Below are 16,592 nucleotides of genomic sequence, written 5' to 3'. Positions count from 1 at the left end.
ATGAGTAGAGTAAAAATCTTATCCATCAATCGAACTTTACATGTTATGCTTGAAAATACACATATAGATACAAGACAAGACAACATATATTTCTATCTTCTCTCCCATGGTATTTACTTTACAACTTATTATTACACAAAACCCTGCATCAACTTCAATCCACCTCCGGTCTCTGCTTAAACCTTTTGATAAACCAGTTTTCTTTCAAGACTTGCTTCCAGTTATCTTCAGCTTTGGATGCATGATGGGATCTCGAAAAAGATTGAATTAGCCTAGTCTCGAACTAGATTTGTAAGAGCATCGTTATGGCCATCAATGATGCGACGAGGAGAAAAACCACGGTATATCTAGTGTGAAGACCTGCGAAAGAGAGAACGAAGATGCAAAGAGGCTCAGAATCAGATAAATGTTCGAGTCTGCTTGACCACACGGCATGGACAACTTTTGAGTAAAAGGTCATTTTCTTACCACTTTGAGCATTTTTTGTTGCTGGTAGTACAGGAATTCTTACAGCTGCGTGCCAAAAATCCGGGTCAAATAATAAATGTTGAATAATCAGGTAAAGAAAACAGAAAGAACAAAAGAATTTTAACGAGGTTCAACAATGTGCTTACGTCATCGGTGCCTTAGGCGGCGCTAGAATTTTTATTCAATTCAATGTCTCATAGGTTTAGGTTACACCTCCTTTTATAATAAATAAACCCTGGTACATATTTACAAAAATAACCCTGTACCATACCGACATAATCGTAGCCCCACTACGAGACTTTCTTGGTATATTTATGAGTCATACCTAACAAATCTCTACCTTGGCGAATATCCTGCCCCTTAGGAAGCATTCGATGTGGGTTGGGTTACCTTACTTCTTTAACAACTCAAAACACTCAACAAATCCAAACAATGCATGAACTTGTCTGTCATAACTGGCTTGGTGAACATATCAGCGACATTTTCATCAGTATGTACCTTCTGAAACAAAATCTCTCCAGATGCAACCAACTCTTTGATCTTGTGAAACCTTACATCAATATGCTTAGTTCTAGCACGATATACCTGATTCTTAGCCAAGTGAATAGTACTTTGATTGTCACAAAGCAACTGAACTCCACCTTGTTGAACACCCAACTCCTTCACTAAAACTAGTAATCCATAAAGCTTCTTTTGCAGCTTCAGCCGCTGCCATGTATTCAGCTTCAGTTGTAGATAATGCCACAACAGATTGAACAGTAGACTTCCAACAAATAGGCCCTCCACCAAGAGTAAAGACATACCCTGTCGTAGATCTTCTATTATCCAAGCCACCCGCATAGTCTGAATCCACATATCCTACAACCAAAGGATTATTCCGCTAACTACCAAAAACAATTACATGACCCACAATTCCCTTTAAGTACCTAAAGATCCACTTGATTGTTTCCCAATGTTGTTTACCAGGTTTAGACATGTACTTACAAACTTGACTAACAACATGGGCTAAATCAGGACGAGTAAATACCATTTCATACATCAAGCAGCCAACATCATTAGAATACGAAACTTTTTTCATATCTTCAACTTCCTTATCTGTCTTAGGGCATTGTTCTGATGAGAGCTTAAAGTGATTCGCCAATGGATATCTCACTGGTTTTGTTCTGCTCATCGCAAACCTTTCTAGTATTTTCTCAACATAACCCCGTTGAGATAGCCACAGTTTCCTTGAGTCTTTGTCCCTACAAATTTCAATTCCAAGAATTTTCTTTGCAGTACCAAAATCTTTCATATCAAATTTATGACTCAATAAAGTCTTCAAACCGATAACATTATCCATGTTCTTCACATCAATTAACATATCATCAATATACAGTAACAAAAAAAAAAGAACCATCATCAAGGCTCTTAACATAAACACAACAATCATACTCACATCGCTTTTAGTCAATCTTGATCATATAGGAGTCAAACCTTTTGTACCATTGTCTCATAGAATGTTTCAACCAATACAAAAATTTCTTCAATCTGCAAACTAAATGCTCGTTTCCAGGTTGAGTGAAACCTTCAGGCTGTTGCATGTAGATCTGGTCCTTTAAATCACCATGCACAAAAGCAGTTTTAACATCCATATGCTCTAAATGCAAATCCCAATTAGCCACCAATGCAAGTACTGCTCGGATTGAAGTATGCCTGACCACAGGAAAAAAATTCATTATAATCAACTCATTTCTGCTGTGAAAAACCCTTTTCTACGTAATGAGCCTTGAAATTCTCCCCCTCTTTTTCTGTTACTACTAGTTTCTTCTTATAAACTCATTTGCAACCAATAGGCTTCTTACCCTCAAGAAGACGAACAAACTTCCATGTGCGATTGCGATTCAAAGACTCCATCTCCTCAACCATGACATCCATCCACTTGTCGTTTTCCTGACTAGTAACAACATCATGAAAAGTAATCGGATCATCACTACTAACAGTAAGTGCAAAAGAGACCAAGTCTTCAAAACCCAATCTGTTCGGAGGTTTTATATTCGTCCATCTCACATTGTCTCTAGCGAGACTATAATCCTGAAAATCATCCGTAGAGGAACCACCAGAAGTAGGTTGAGAAGTTTTTGTTTTCTCATCTGGAAACTGCTCGAAATCCACCACTTTCGTGTCTTTCTTCTACTGTAACATGGGTTGTTCATCAAAAACAACATCTCTACTTATCACAATTTTCTTCGCAACTGGATCCCAGAACTTGAATCCTTTGACACCTGTCTTGTAACCCAGAAAAATGCACTCCTTTGATTTTACATCAAGTTTGGATCTCTTATCAGCAGGTACATGCACATAAGAAGGACAACCAAAAATCCGTAAGTGATCAAAAGTAACATCATGACCAGTCTATACCTCTTCTGCAACTTTCCCATCCAATGATTCCCTTGGTGGTCTATTGATAAGATAACACACCATGTTAATAGCCTCAGCCCATAAGTGTTTGGGAAGCCCCGCATTCAACCGCAGACATCTGGCTCTTTCATTCAACAACCTGTCCATCCGTTTCGCAACACCATTCTGTTGTGGTGTCTTGCGCACTGTAAAATGCCTCTTAATCCCATGCTCCTTATAGAAGTTTAGAAACTGTGAATCTGTGTACTCCGTACCATTTTCAGACCGCAAACACTTGATTTTTAGTCCTGTTTAGTTTTCTACCTCAAGTTTCCACAGCTTGAACTTCTAAAAAATGTCAGACTTCTGTTTCAAAAAATACACCCAAACTTTCCATGAAAATCGTCAATAAAAGTAACATAATACCTAGATCCACCCAAAGACGATGTCGTGGAAGGGCCTCATACATCAGAATGCACATAATCAAGAATCCCTTCAGTTGTGTGTTTTCTAGTCTTGAAAGGAACTTTACTCTGTTTACCAAGAACACAATACTTGCAAAAATCGAGCTTACAACTTTTAACACCATGCAACAGATTTCTTTTATATAATTCAGCCAAACCACGTTCACTAAGATGAGCAAGACGCATATGCCACAGTTTGGTAGTATCATCACAGAACTCAATAGAATGAACTCCAACTACAACGGTACTCCCTCACAATATGTAAATATTCTCTGCATTCATCTTTCCTTTCATCACAGTCAAAGCTCCTTTAACAATCCGAATGGTTTCCCTATCCTCATCATCCTTAGGGATAAAACCATTCTTGTGCAAAGTGCCCAAACAAATCAAATTCTTCTTCAAATCTGGGATATGCTGAACACCACACAACGTTCGAACAGAACCATCATACATCTTAATTTTGACATCACCAATACCAACAATATTGCAACATCGATCATCACCCAACTAAATGAACCAGAATTAATCGACCTGTATGTCGAAAACCATTCCCTATTTGGCATGATATGATAAGAACATCCATAGTAAAAAATCCAAGCATCCTTCAATTGAGTCGTTGAAATATAGAGCATATCACCCTCACTGCAATCAGAATTGTCATCCTCGACCACATTCACAGACTTGGATGAGTCATCACGTTTCTCATCAATCTGCTTTTTCAACTTCGGAAGTCTCGCTTCATATGTACCACATCCTTGTACTTGTAATAGTGAATTGTCTTCTTATCCCTAGATTTGGATATGAAATTACGCTTCCCATACCATGCCTTCTCTGGCTTCCGTCCACGGTCTCGCTTACCCTTGACATATAAGCTATCAGCTTGAGAGCTTTCCTCTGCATTCTGCTTCCGCTGGTTGTGAGCCAACAAGGCTGCAGTAATCTCTTCAACTTTGATAGTCTATTTCCCATATGTAAGAGTAGTCACCATGTGTTCGTAAGAAGGAGGCAACGAACACAACAAAATCATCGTTTTGTCTTCATCCTCAATTTTCACATCAAGCCAAGCCAAATCATAAACGATTTGATTGAAGACATTCACGTGTTGTGCCAAATCATGATCATCCTACATCTGCAGCCCATACAGCCGCTTCTTTAGATACAGTTTAGTCGTTAAGGATTTGGACATAAACTGACTTTCCAACTTCTTCCAAATTTCATCTGGAGACGACAGATGCATGACGTGATACATGACCTCGTCCGCCAAACATAATCGTATGGTTTCTGCCGCTCGCTTCTGCAATTCTTCTCAATCTTCCTCCTCCATAGACGCCGGCTTTGTAGGTCGCAAAGCCTTCAGGATCCCTTGCTGCTCCAACAGATCCTTCACCCTTGTGTGCCATAATCCGAAGTTACCCTGACCATCGAATTTTGCAACTTCGAATTTGGCTCCTGACATCTGATATCAATTGTTGAATAATCGGATAAAGAAAACAGAAAGAACACAAGAATTTTAACGAGGTTCAGCAACGTGCTTACGTCTTCGGTGCCTTAGGTGGCGCTAGAATTTTTATTCAATTCAATATCTCATAGGTTTAGGTTACATCTCCTTTTGTAATAAATAAACTCTGGTACATATTTATAAAAATAACCATATACCATACCACGGGGTCGCAGCCCCCGCACCCCCAACCCATATAATCGTAACCCCACTACGAGACTTTGTCAGTATATTTATGAGCCATACCTAACAATAAATAGCCGCCAGAGCCGAGCGGAAAATAACATCAAGGTAATTCGAAATCATGTTGTAAGATGAACTACTCGAACTAGGCTCTAGGGGTGAACTAAAGGGCACATACTTTTATTGCATGATGAAGCTGGTAGTGACATAGAGGGCCATTGAGCGAGAATATTGTCGTTCAGATCACAAATGAAACTGATCCCGGAAAACTTGTCCAACGTTGCGTCAGAGGGTAAGCTCGGCAAGAGGCATCCAGATGCTAAAAGCAGCGGAAAGAAACACACTAGTTAGACATGTTAAAATCGGCAATGACCAGAGGAATAGATAATCTAATACGGTACACGAGATTCCAAACAATGTGTTTCAACGTAATTCACGTACCAACTAAAGATATTAGAAGTTGTAGTGAAAGATAAGAGATGCATATAGGAACAAATTCCCAGTATTTAAAACCAAATTTATGCTACAATTTCCTAGTGGAGAAGAATCTTACCCTGGCTTCCAACTGATGCATAGTAAGTTGCTGGTAATCGGAATCAAAATCGATCATGAAGACAAAAAGAATAAAGTGTTAATACCAATTCAAATCGATCACTTCAGTTTGCTCATCATGGTTGCATAAAGCAAGAAAACAAACCTTGAAGGGAGAAATCCTTGAGGCTTATATGACATAGGCTATAAACATCTTTGGTGATATTGTATTTCTGGAGCTTCAACCCGAGCGACGTAGCACAATCCAAAGCTTGTAAGTTGGTGATAAGGATCTGCTTTTGCAAGTGAGAGACATAGCTATTCATAGCATCGCAACAAGCTGCCTGGTCACTTATCCCATTTCCACAGCTGTTTGCCACGTGCTTTATGTTCGGGAAAACGAGAGGGAAAACTGAAGCACAAGACAACCAAATAATAAATCGAAAAAGAACTTAAATATGAAGCCAATACATATGTATGCATCTATGCTTTAGTCTAAACGCACCTTTATTAACATTGCTATTGGTTAGTCCTCTAAGAACTTCCTTTGCATGATAAGGGCCGAGTTTACTTGCCAACCACCGAAGGACAACAGTTTTACAGTCGTTTACCCTTGTTGAATGCTGGGGTAAAACACGGGGCCCATCCATGGTCAGAGGATCAGAAGTTTTGAGTGCAAGTCTTGTTGCAGCATCCGATATGGCACCTTGGCAAACTTGGTCACAACATTCTTTCACAGGATCAATCTTTTCGCATGTAGCAAGAAGCTCGGAAGTGTCTATAGTGTTCTCAAATTCGTCGACGTCTTTCACAGGACAAGATGCTTCAGTAAGGTTTGATGGATGAATCGAGCAAATGTGTTTGAGATTCTCACCAGCTCCCTGGCATGTCAGGACGTGCTCAATATCTGAGAGGCAAGGCTTGGCAAGGGTTCTGTTTAGAGTGAGCACACCAGTCTCTTTACTTGATTGACCAACAAGAATCACAAGAGTAGCATGTAGCTGCGGATAACATATTATATTCGCCAACAATGGAGCAAATGCAACCCAACAATCAATCGAGGTGATGCATATCAAGCTTTGAGCAGCAGTGAAATTTAACATACAGAGTCCTACAAAGGCCAAGCAGAAACCGCAATCATACACTAACATCCAAATTGCTTTCGCATTTCAATTTACCCTACTACGTGAAGCATACCAGATAATTTAGGAGAAGTACTAATTGTGAAGGGTGACGGTGGAGAAGGTGCAAGCAGAGGAAGAAATGGCTGAGGAGCTGCGATTGGAGTAATTTTAGGTAAGAAAGCATCCGTCGCCCTGTCTGTTAACATATAACCTTTACGATGATCTGGTGGGCTGGATAAACATTCATGGAATCCTGAAACGAAGGCATGGATCGGAGTTTAAGATAACAGGAGAAGTAAGATGTGAAATTTCCAGTCTTGCACTGATGTTACACAAAGGCAAAAAAAAAAGGTAATCTACAACCTTTGGGAGAAAGAAAAACCATAAAAATCTTAAACTCATCCGGGACTTGAGAACTGCTATACTTACTCCTTAAAGGGCGGCTTAGCACGGGTCAGTTCGACGATGCCATTGATAAGACATGCTTATGTCTTATGTTACTCATTTTCCTTAATTTTTCTATATATTTGGAGGATCATATCAAGTATTTTAAGAAAAATGAAGTGTCAAACCAACATAGCCTATGTCTGTTCCCAGTTTCCTAACTCTAACATAAAAATACAGTTTACAAGTAGTCGAGATCTAAGATTCAAACAACACTGAAATTTCAAGTAATTGTCAGCAGAAAGTCTGGTAAACTACATTAAGTCACTAGCAAACTATTAACTAATATCAACTATTCACAAGCACCTACATTATATCAGAATCAAAGCACCAATAATGCAAGAAAGTAAAAGGTTCAACTGTCTTCAATCAAGAACCTTCCTACATAAAGCACAGAACTTTACAAGCCTTGAAATCCAAAGAACAATTCATTTCTTTAAGATCAAATATGCAAGAAAAATAATAGGAAATCTAGGCTAACATTTCCCAGAAATAAGCAATTTTGACAACAATGAACCAAATGGTAAAACAAATAGATCATGCACATATAAGCAACACCCAAAGGAAATGAACGAGGAAGAAGTGTTTGAAATCAATCACAGGCGAAAAATATGAACAATTCAAGCAGGAACATGGTGAAACTGCGCTTGAGAAACACACCAGCATTCATGTCTTCTTTCCTTTGATGAAACAAACAGTTGCAACACAACATCATGGTTTTCAGAATCGGACCGGTTAGCGAACCGGTCATGCTACCGGTTCACTGGTTCAACCGGTTCGAACGGTCATAAAAACAGGACGACGTCATAATTATTTAAAAAATTAAATAAAAATACTAAAAATATTTAATAAAAAATAATCAAATCATATTCAAAGCAAGTCATAACATATATAAGTTAAAAACCATAAAATCAAGTGAAACAAAATGATTCAAATTAACTACAACATAATATTTAAGGTAAAACATATTAAATAATAAATATAATTATATAACTATAATTAAAAAATAAATTTGGGGCTAAAAAAATCATAACAAAATGATATTGTTTGGTTTAATTTTTTTTAAACAATCCCACATGGCTAAGAAACATAGAAGAACATCCCAAAAGTCTAAAGAGTAAAAATATGAGAACAAAACAATCTCACATGACTAAGAAACATAGAAGAGCATCCCAACTAACTTCTATAAATAATAGAGGTAATTTGGCATTCAAAATCATGGAGCCTTTTGGTGAGCATAAAGTGAATTATTCTTTCACTTCAATCAAGCTCGAATTTTAGGCTTCAATCGAGCTTCTAAATTTTTTTTGAGTTCAAGTTTCAATATTATATTTCGAGTTCGAGTTGAATTTGATAATTTTTAGTTCGTGAGTTTGAGTCGAGTCGAGCTTACTTTTAAAGTTTGAGTTGAGCTTAGCAATACTCGTGTTTGATTTGGCTCGTTTAACAAACGACGTCGTTTGGTTTAATTTTTTTTTTAAAAACAAAATTTCTGGTTTTTTCCGGTTTTCAGCCGGTCCGGTTCGAACGGTTCAGCGGTTCCGACCGGTTCACTAGTAGCGGTTCAACTGATGTAGTTTGAACCGGACTAGACAGCGATTTCCGGTTGAACCAACCGATCTGATCCAATCCGATTTTCAAAATACTGCACAACATAGACCAAAAAAGAAAAAATACCCAAAGTGGAAAAGAGGTTAAAACAATGGGTTATTATGGAATTAGGGACGAAAAGTGAGAAAATGTAAGAGAAGACAGAGAAGCCATGAATGAGCTGAGGGTGGGGACTAAACCAAAAAAAAAAAAAAAAAAAGGAAGGGAAGCAGTGAGGAGAAATGAAAAATAGCTGTACTCTTGAGAGAGTAGACCCCACAATCAAATTAAACACTCGGGTATGAACACACCCACTATGCATTTAAACGCCATCAATGGCTTTTCTTCCCTTCCCTGTCTCTTTTCTCTCTCTCTCTCCCACCTTGACTCCTGCTTAATTCACAAGTCATGTTTTTTCTTCCTCTTATATTTTTAATCAGAGTTATCCAACAGTTACATCGATTATATCTGAATTGAATTGAATTGAATTGAACCAAATCTTTAAAAGAAAATAAAAGTTTTCGACATAGATCTTTATATCTAGAGAATTTGAATTCCAAAATTTACTTTATCAATTAGAATTGTCATCTTAACCATTCTAATTGCGAAGGTAACAAAGTTAATATTTTATTCTAAATAGTTTCAATTATGTAATAATAAACGTTTAATCACATCTATTAAATTATTTATACTTGAACTTAAATCTCTGAAAATGACAATAATTCCACTTAAATAATTTAACGTGTACAACAATCTAGATTTTTAATTAATCTAAATTAAATTTTATCTTATAATTTCTTTTTATAGTTTTAGGTAAATTATACTCGTGACTATTTTTAAAGAATATAAGCTTACTATTGATGTTTTAAAATTTTTAATTAGATCACTCAAAATTTTAAATAATGATAATTAAGTCATATATCCCTAATATTAGAAAAAAAAATTAATCTTCTCATTAATAAAACTAATATAATTATGGATGATTCTTTCACGCTCGACGAGTACCGTTGAGCAAACTAACTATGAGAAATATTAATTTAATTTATAAAAATTTAAAATTCTAAAGGACTCAATGTATAATTATAAATTAGTTAAGAATTTAAAGGTAAATTAATTAAAATAAAATATTTATTATATTATTTTCCATAATCTTTTTGGTAAATTATATCAGTGATCACCTAACTATTGTCCCTTCTCATTTTGACCACTAGTTTTGAAATTCTTTCAATCAGGTCATTAAATTATGTAAATGCATTCAATCAAGCCACTTGTTGTTAACAATTAATGAAAGTGTTGATGTGACAGTTAATAAAATTTGTATAATTACACGTTTAATCTATCAAATTGGTCATAATTTTAAATTTATTAAATCTATTTTATCCTCCAATCATATAACTTCAAAATCTTTTATATTGTAGTATTAACAAATGATACATAGAGAATTATAATTTGATGATTTTATCATGCCAATTGTCAATTGTCTAATGACTAAATAGATTTTAAAAAATAAATTTTTTTATTTGAATGATATCAAGTAATTGTTAGAAGTTAATCAATGATAAAACAGATAATATTTTACTTACTTTTTTAAGTATTGCTACTTGAAAAAAATACCACATGAAACTTGGTTTATTGTATACATATTGATATCAACAATTACAAAATCATATCAAACATGTTTCATTGTTGATCCACCGATTTTCTTTTTTTATTTCCCTTATTTATTTTAAATCATCAAATTATAATTCAAAATGTGAAGTTATATGATTGGAGGATAATTTTATGTGTATCATTTGTTAATATTTCAATATAAAAGATTTGAAGTTATATGATTAGAGGATAAAATATATTGAATTAATTTCAATATATGAACAATTTGATAGATTGTGTAAGTAATAATGACTAAATGTGTATTTATACAAATTTTAGTAATTTTCACGTCAACATTTCCGTTAATTGTTAACGACAAGTGACTTAATTGAATGCATTTAAATAGTTTAGTGACTTGATTAATAGAACTTCAAAAATGGTAGTGAAAATGAAAAAAAGGTAATAGTTAGGTTGTCACTGTTACTCGTTAAGCATCGTAGAATTTTACTATAATTATATATTTAATTATTACTATATTTTATAAATATGATATCAATTTTATCGTTGTAATTGCCAGGGTAATGTTTTTTAGAAATTGTAAATGGTGTTTGGGGTTGTGATGTTTGGTTAGTTTATTATTATTATTATTATTATTAAATATGATGGTTCGTTGAGTGTCATTAAGGTGGTGGTTTCCTTGTGTACCTGAATTACTTTTTCAGTAGAAAGGAATATTGGGCTTGACAGTCGACACAAAACATGATTATGTCTTAGCCCAATTGCCAATTGGTTTCTCAATTTTACTTTTTTTTCTCAATAGGGTGTTTAGAATAAAAAATTAGGGTTTTACCCATCCTCAACTTTTAATTGGGAATCTATGGTATTTTTTACAATGCCGAGTGAACTCGTCACCTCGAGATGACGAGTTCTTTGAAATATAATTTTTTGAATGGACCTAGATGATTGGGTCCCATGTGGCCATTAATTTATTATTTTTAAATGGACTCGTCACATCAAGGTGATGAGTCAATTAAAAAAATTATTATTGAAAAAAGTTAAAAAATTAGAAATTAAAAAAGAGGGGAACTCGTCACTTCGAATTCAAAAAAACTAGTTGTTTTGTAGTCGTTGGTCAACGAGCAGTTGTGCAACGGTCACAATGGAACTCGTCACGTCGAGGTGATGAGTTCCCCTGGGTTAAATTTAAAAAAAATAAATTAATTGAAAAAATTAATATTTTTTATTAAAATAACATTGTTTACAAACTAATAAAATTTATTTATATTTTCTAAGTTCTTGACGATGCCGATGAGTGGTCGAATGATAATTGCGCGGGCCTCGTCGAATACACTGAGGTTGTCGTCGTCTTCTTACTGAGGAGGTGTACTTAACACACTTTGAGATTCACCTTCAAAACACAGTGATGGGCTTATGGTATTTGACGCCATCATTGTCGTTACTGAATCGACTTGGCGGCTATGTTGTTGACCATATATGATATGATCTCATTCACCCTCACTCACATGTTCTGTCGAAGATGTTTGAGTGTGTTGTGTTAAATTACATCCCATGAACCTCTAACCCAAGTCGGCTGAGTCCCGGTTGAAGCATGATATGTAGGATAGAAACCGAAACTAGTCTGAGATGCATAATAGTAATCTTCAGCTGCAGATGCTGAAGCAGAATAAGAAGAAAACGCTGATGATTTCTTCTTAGACTTGGGGAATCTGGCCTGATGTTGTTCCCATTCTCCCCTCTGTTGTGGTGTCGTGAGATATGGTTTTCCATTTGCTTCATAATTTTGAAAATAGGAAGAATGATCGAAATCTAGGTCCAATAGTGTAATCTCGTAATGCGGGGGGAGCGATAGGAAGAAGACGCTGATGATTTCTTCTTGGACTTAGGGAATCTGGCATGATGTTGTTCCCATTCTCCCCTCTGTTGTGGTGTCGTGAGATATGATTTTCTATTTTCTTCGTAATTTAAGAGATATGAAGAATGGTCGAAAACTAGGGTCAGCGGTGTAATCGCATAACGTGGGGGAGCGATAAGTGTGCTTCACCGACCAATTTTCGATATGTTTCTCACGCGTATCAATTCTACGAAGCACGTCCATCTCAATGATTTGTGTAGGAATCGGCTGATATGACGCATATTGTCGCAGTACTCTATCAACGACGTGTCACTCAACAATCGCAAAATGTAATAAAGACGTCACGACACATCATAAATCGAACCCTTCAAAAAATTATGGTGAAAATAACTGGTAGATCTCGTCCTCATCAATATAAGGAATCTAAGAAAACTATAAATATTAAATATTGTTGAACTATGTTTTATAATATTTTGATATAACAAATTATGGCAACGTGTTTTTGGACTTGATTGAATTTGTTCAAAGTTTTCAAAAATAATTCAAAGTCCATTAAACTAGAATTTGAGCACAAAACGGTTTTCTGGGTACGTAGTACCAATACTGTTCTTACAAAATCGATATTGTTCATGTGGTACAGATACCAAAGGTAAAAGAAGTGTTGATACTCTCTAGGTAGTATCGATACTACCAGTTGTTTTCCAAATTGCTCAAATTCCAGAATGCAAAATAGGTATCGATACTCAAAGGGGTACTGGTACTATTATACATATTAATATTGATACTATTAGCATAGTATCGATATTGGTCAATCCCAATGGTCTTTAACGGATAGTTTATTTAAAAATTATAAATGTAGTACCGATACTCCCTATCCTGGGCAGTTTTATTTTGTAGAAAATAAATCTCCAACGGTTCCAAAACATCCACAACAACTAGAAAAGGTTATACATATTCTATTTTGTGCATTAGGCCCGGATGAATATGGAAGAGTCTCCTCTTGTTCAAATGCGAAGAAGATATTGGACAAGCTCCAAGTCACTCATGAATGAACCAATGAAGTGAGGGAAACTAAAAGTAGTCTTCTCAACCATAGCTATGAAAATTTCAAGATGAAACTGGATGAAGATATCAAAGTTATGCTGGATAGATTTTTTATGATTGTCAACGGTCTCAAGGGATTTGGAGAGTGATCCCTAATGAGAAGCTTGTGAGGAAGATAATATACTCTCTACCAAAGTCTTTCCAATCGAAGAAGATGGCGATTATCGAAGCTAAGAACCTATAGCCACTCACTCTTGATGAGCTTATTTGTAACACCCCAACCCGTATCCGACCCGGATACGAATCCGAGGTGTCACATTGACCTTTTAAAACATGTACTTGTATAAAATAGTGAGTAATTTAAAACTTTTATAACATATAAATGACTAATTTACATAAAAGACATTTTCATTATTACAAAACCAATCAGAGCGTGTATATTTCACTTATTTATTTACATATAACTATTCAAAACATTTATAAAACTGTTCATAGCTTAAACAATATATTCTTTTGAAAACATTCCAACTAGAACTTTATATACTAAAATACATATTATTCACATCTTTTTTGATCTGACCTTTAGTAAGGAGAACTGACCTGTCTTGCTCCACATTGCTCTTTACTCTTCTCGAAACCTATGTGTAAATCACTTACACGCTAAGTCAAAGACTTAGTGAGGCATATAAACATATAAGGTAAACGGTAACTAATAATCATACCTAAACAATTACTACTATCATTTCATACCACTCATACTTTTACATGTAACAAATATATGCATACATATATGTCATTATCATTCATATCTCTTATCTCATGTTCCTATGATCTCTTATGTCCATATCATATAACATATACCATAACCAATTGCACATATACATATCATGTCTTGTAAACCATATATATATACTATCATAAAACACGTACACCCAAGCAACTATATTATCATCTTCATTTCTTTCTTTTATCACTATCATGATTCCTTTCATCATATGGTCTTATAAGTTACCATTTGTACAATCAATATCACACATGAAATTCAAAAAGGAAACAAACATATTATCATATCACTTTATTAATATTATCTATTTAATAGCCCATTATACACATGTGAGAACTAAAGATATGCGAGTACATAGAGGTTTTGCACTAATGTTGTCACCACAGCTCATATAATTGCACCGAAGTGCCACATATAATTGCACCGGAGTGCCGCGTAGAATTGGACCGTAGTGCCATATAATAATGTCTATAAGGACCACATATCATTCCTTAAGAATCATATACATATACTAAGGATCAAGTATGTGTCTCACCAGACTTCACAAATGTTCCAAAGAATACATATATGTCCCGAAGGACCACATATCATTCCTTAAGAATCATATACATATGCCAAGGATCAAGTATGTGTCTCACTAGACTTCACACATGTTTCAAAGAATACATATATGTCCCGAAGGACCACATAGACCCTCGACTCTTGGCATGCCAACTATACCCCCTAGCTCTCATGACACATAACATGGGCATTATCTTTTATATCATTTTACATATTCATAGAACCATATCATATATTCATATAAGCTCATGGTTTCATTCACATATACATGTAATCACGTAGTTCATGTCAATTCTCATATGAGTTCATATTCATATAAACATAGGATTCACCCTCATGTATCACATATACTTCTCTTTCATATGGCTCATAACATTTCTCATGTATTCATATGACATGTAAATCATTGTCATCTTATCATGTTATCACATAAACATATCATCTTACAATACATACAAAAACACATCAATACCTATATTCACATATGCCTATCATTTCATTATCCTTATTATTATTCTTATCATCACCATTAATCCCTTTTACTTACCATATTCATATCAATAACACATATACTCATGCACACATATAAATCATAACAAATACATACTTCTATGAATTCATGTTCTTCACTATTGAAAATAGACTTATCACAAGTCTTATTTTCCCTTGAACCTCATATACTAGAGAATGTGCACTCACCTTAGCCTTGTTTGCTTTGAATCAATCTTAATCCTTAGATTGTTCCAGAACAAGCTTTATTCTATATCTACATCATAATAATACATTGATACATATATGTATACTAATTGATATCTTCTAAATTGTCACTTCTTAGGCTAAAAGAAAAGCCATTTCATCTTTTAATAAAGGTATGCATCGATGCACTGCACAGTGTATCGATGCATTCCCTATCGGTGCATCGATACACTACCTGTGCATCGGTGCATAAAATACATTCGATGTTTGTTTATTACTGGGATGCATCGATGCATGCCTTATGCATCGATGCACCAATTGCATTCGATGTTTTTAGATTAAAAGAGTACATCGATGCACTACCTGTGCATCGGTGCATAAAATACATTTGATGTTTGTTTATTACGGGGATGCATCGATGCATGCCTTATGCATCGATGCACCAATTGCATTCGATGTTTTTAGATTAAAAGAGTGCATCGATGCACTACCTGTGCATCGATACACCTTCAAACAATTTTTGGGTTTTAACATTGATGCATCGGTGCACTATGAATATGCATCGATGCACTCTGCCCAGAATCCTCTTTTTGAACCCGAAAATTCATTCTTTTTGGATTAAATCCTTCATATTTCAACCCCTTTCATATTCCTAACTTACATATACATACTTAAACTCATTAATATTCATTTATCTCATCTTTAACGTTAATATCCTCTCATCTTTAGGAATTTCAAGAATCATACCCTATTTTCCACATGTTTCAAATCCAATTCTAACGCTTAATACTTCTTAATTAAGCTGATGACAAGTCAAATTTAGTTTCAAGTTCAACTTATCAACTCCATTCTGGAAATTCACTCAAGAACTCCAAATCTTTAATCTTCTCTAACTCATTTATCTTTTGATTTTAAGATAACTTAAGCTTTCCTTAAGCTTAAGTATCAGCCAAGAATCATAACCCAACTTTTAATTCAACAAATAACCAACTAATTAAGAAACTCACCTTTGAGCTGGAGCTTCACGCACAAAGAAGAAAGGAGGAGAAGAGAATTCTGGAAACATTGTTTTTGGTTTCCTACACTCCCACGTGTAAAATATATATCCCCACTATCACATTTTTAATTCCTTAAATGATCAAATGACCATTTTACCCTTTAGTTCCTTTAATAATTACTAACAACTTTTAGAAAATACTTCCAAATAAATCACTGAACTAATCCATTCTTCTACTTTAGTCACCAAATTCTGAAACTTTATAATTTGATCACTAACCCATAGTTTGGGATGTTACAAATCTCCCCTCCTTTTAAAAGATCCATCCTCGAATTTTCACTGCACATCCTGAGAAGAACATATCTTCTA

General features: G+C 35.0%; 1 pseudogene; it reads right to left on the bottom strand.

Moving 5' to 3' along the window:
• Positions 1 to 283: 283 nt before the first annotated feature.
• LOC120128029 lies at positions 284 to 7,758 on the bottom strand (annotated as a pseudogene).
• Between the last annotated feature and the right edge of the window lie 8,834 nt (positions 7,759 to 16,592).

This window comes from Hibiscus syriacus, unplaced genomic scaffold (genome assembly GCF_006381635.1).
Source record: "Hibiscus syriacus cultivar Baekdansim isolate YM2019G1 unplaced genomic scaffold, ASM638163v2 tig00001478_pilon, whole genome shotgun sequence".
Classification (NCBI taxonomy): domain Eukaryota; kingdom Viridiplantae; phylum Streptophyta; class Magnoliopsida; order Malvales; family Malvaceae; genus Hibiscus; species Hibiscus syriacus.
Note: the sequence above shows the minus strand (reverse complement) of the source record. Positions and strands in the feature narration are given on the sequence as shown.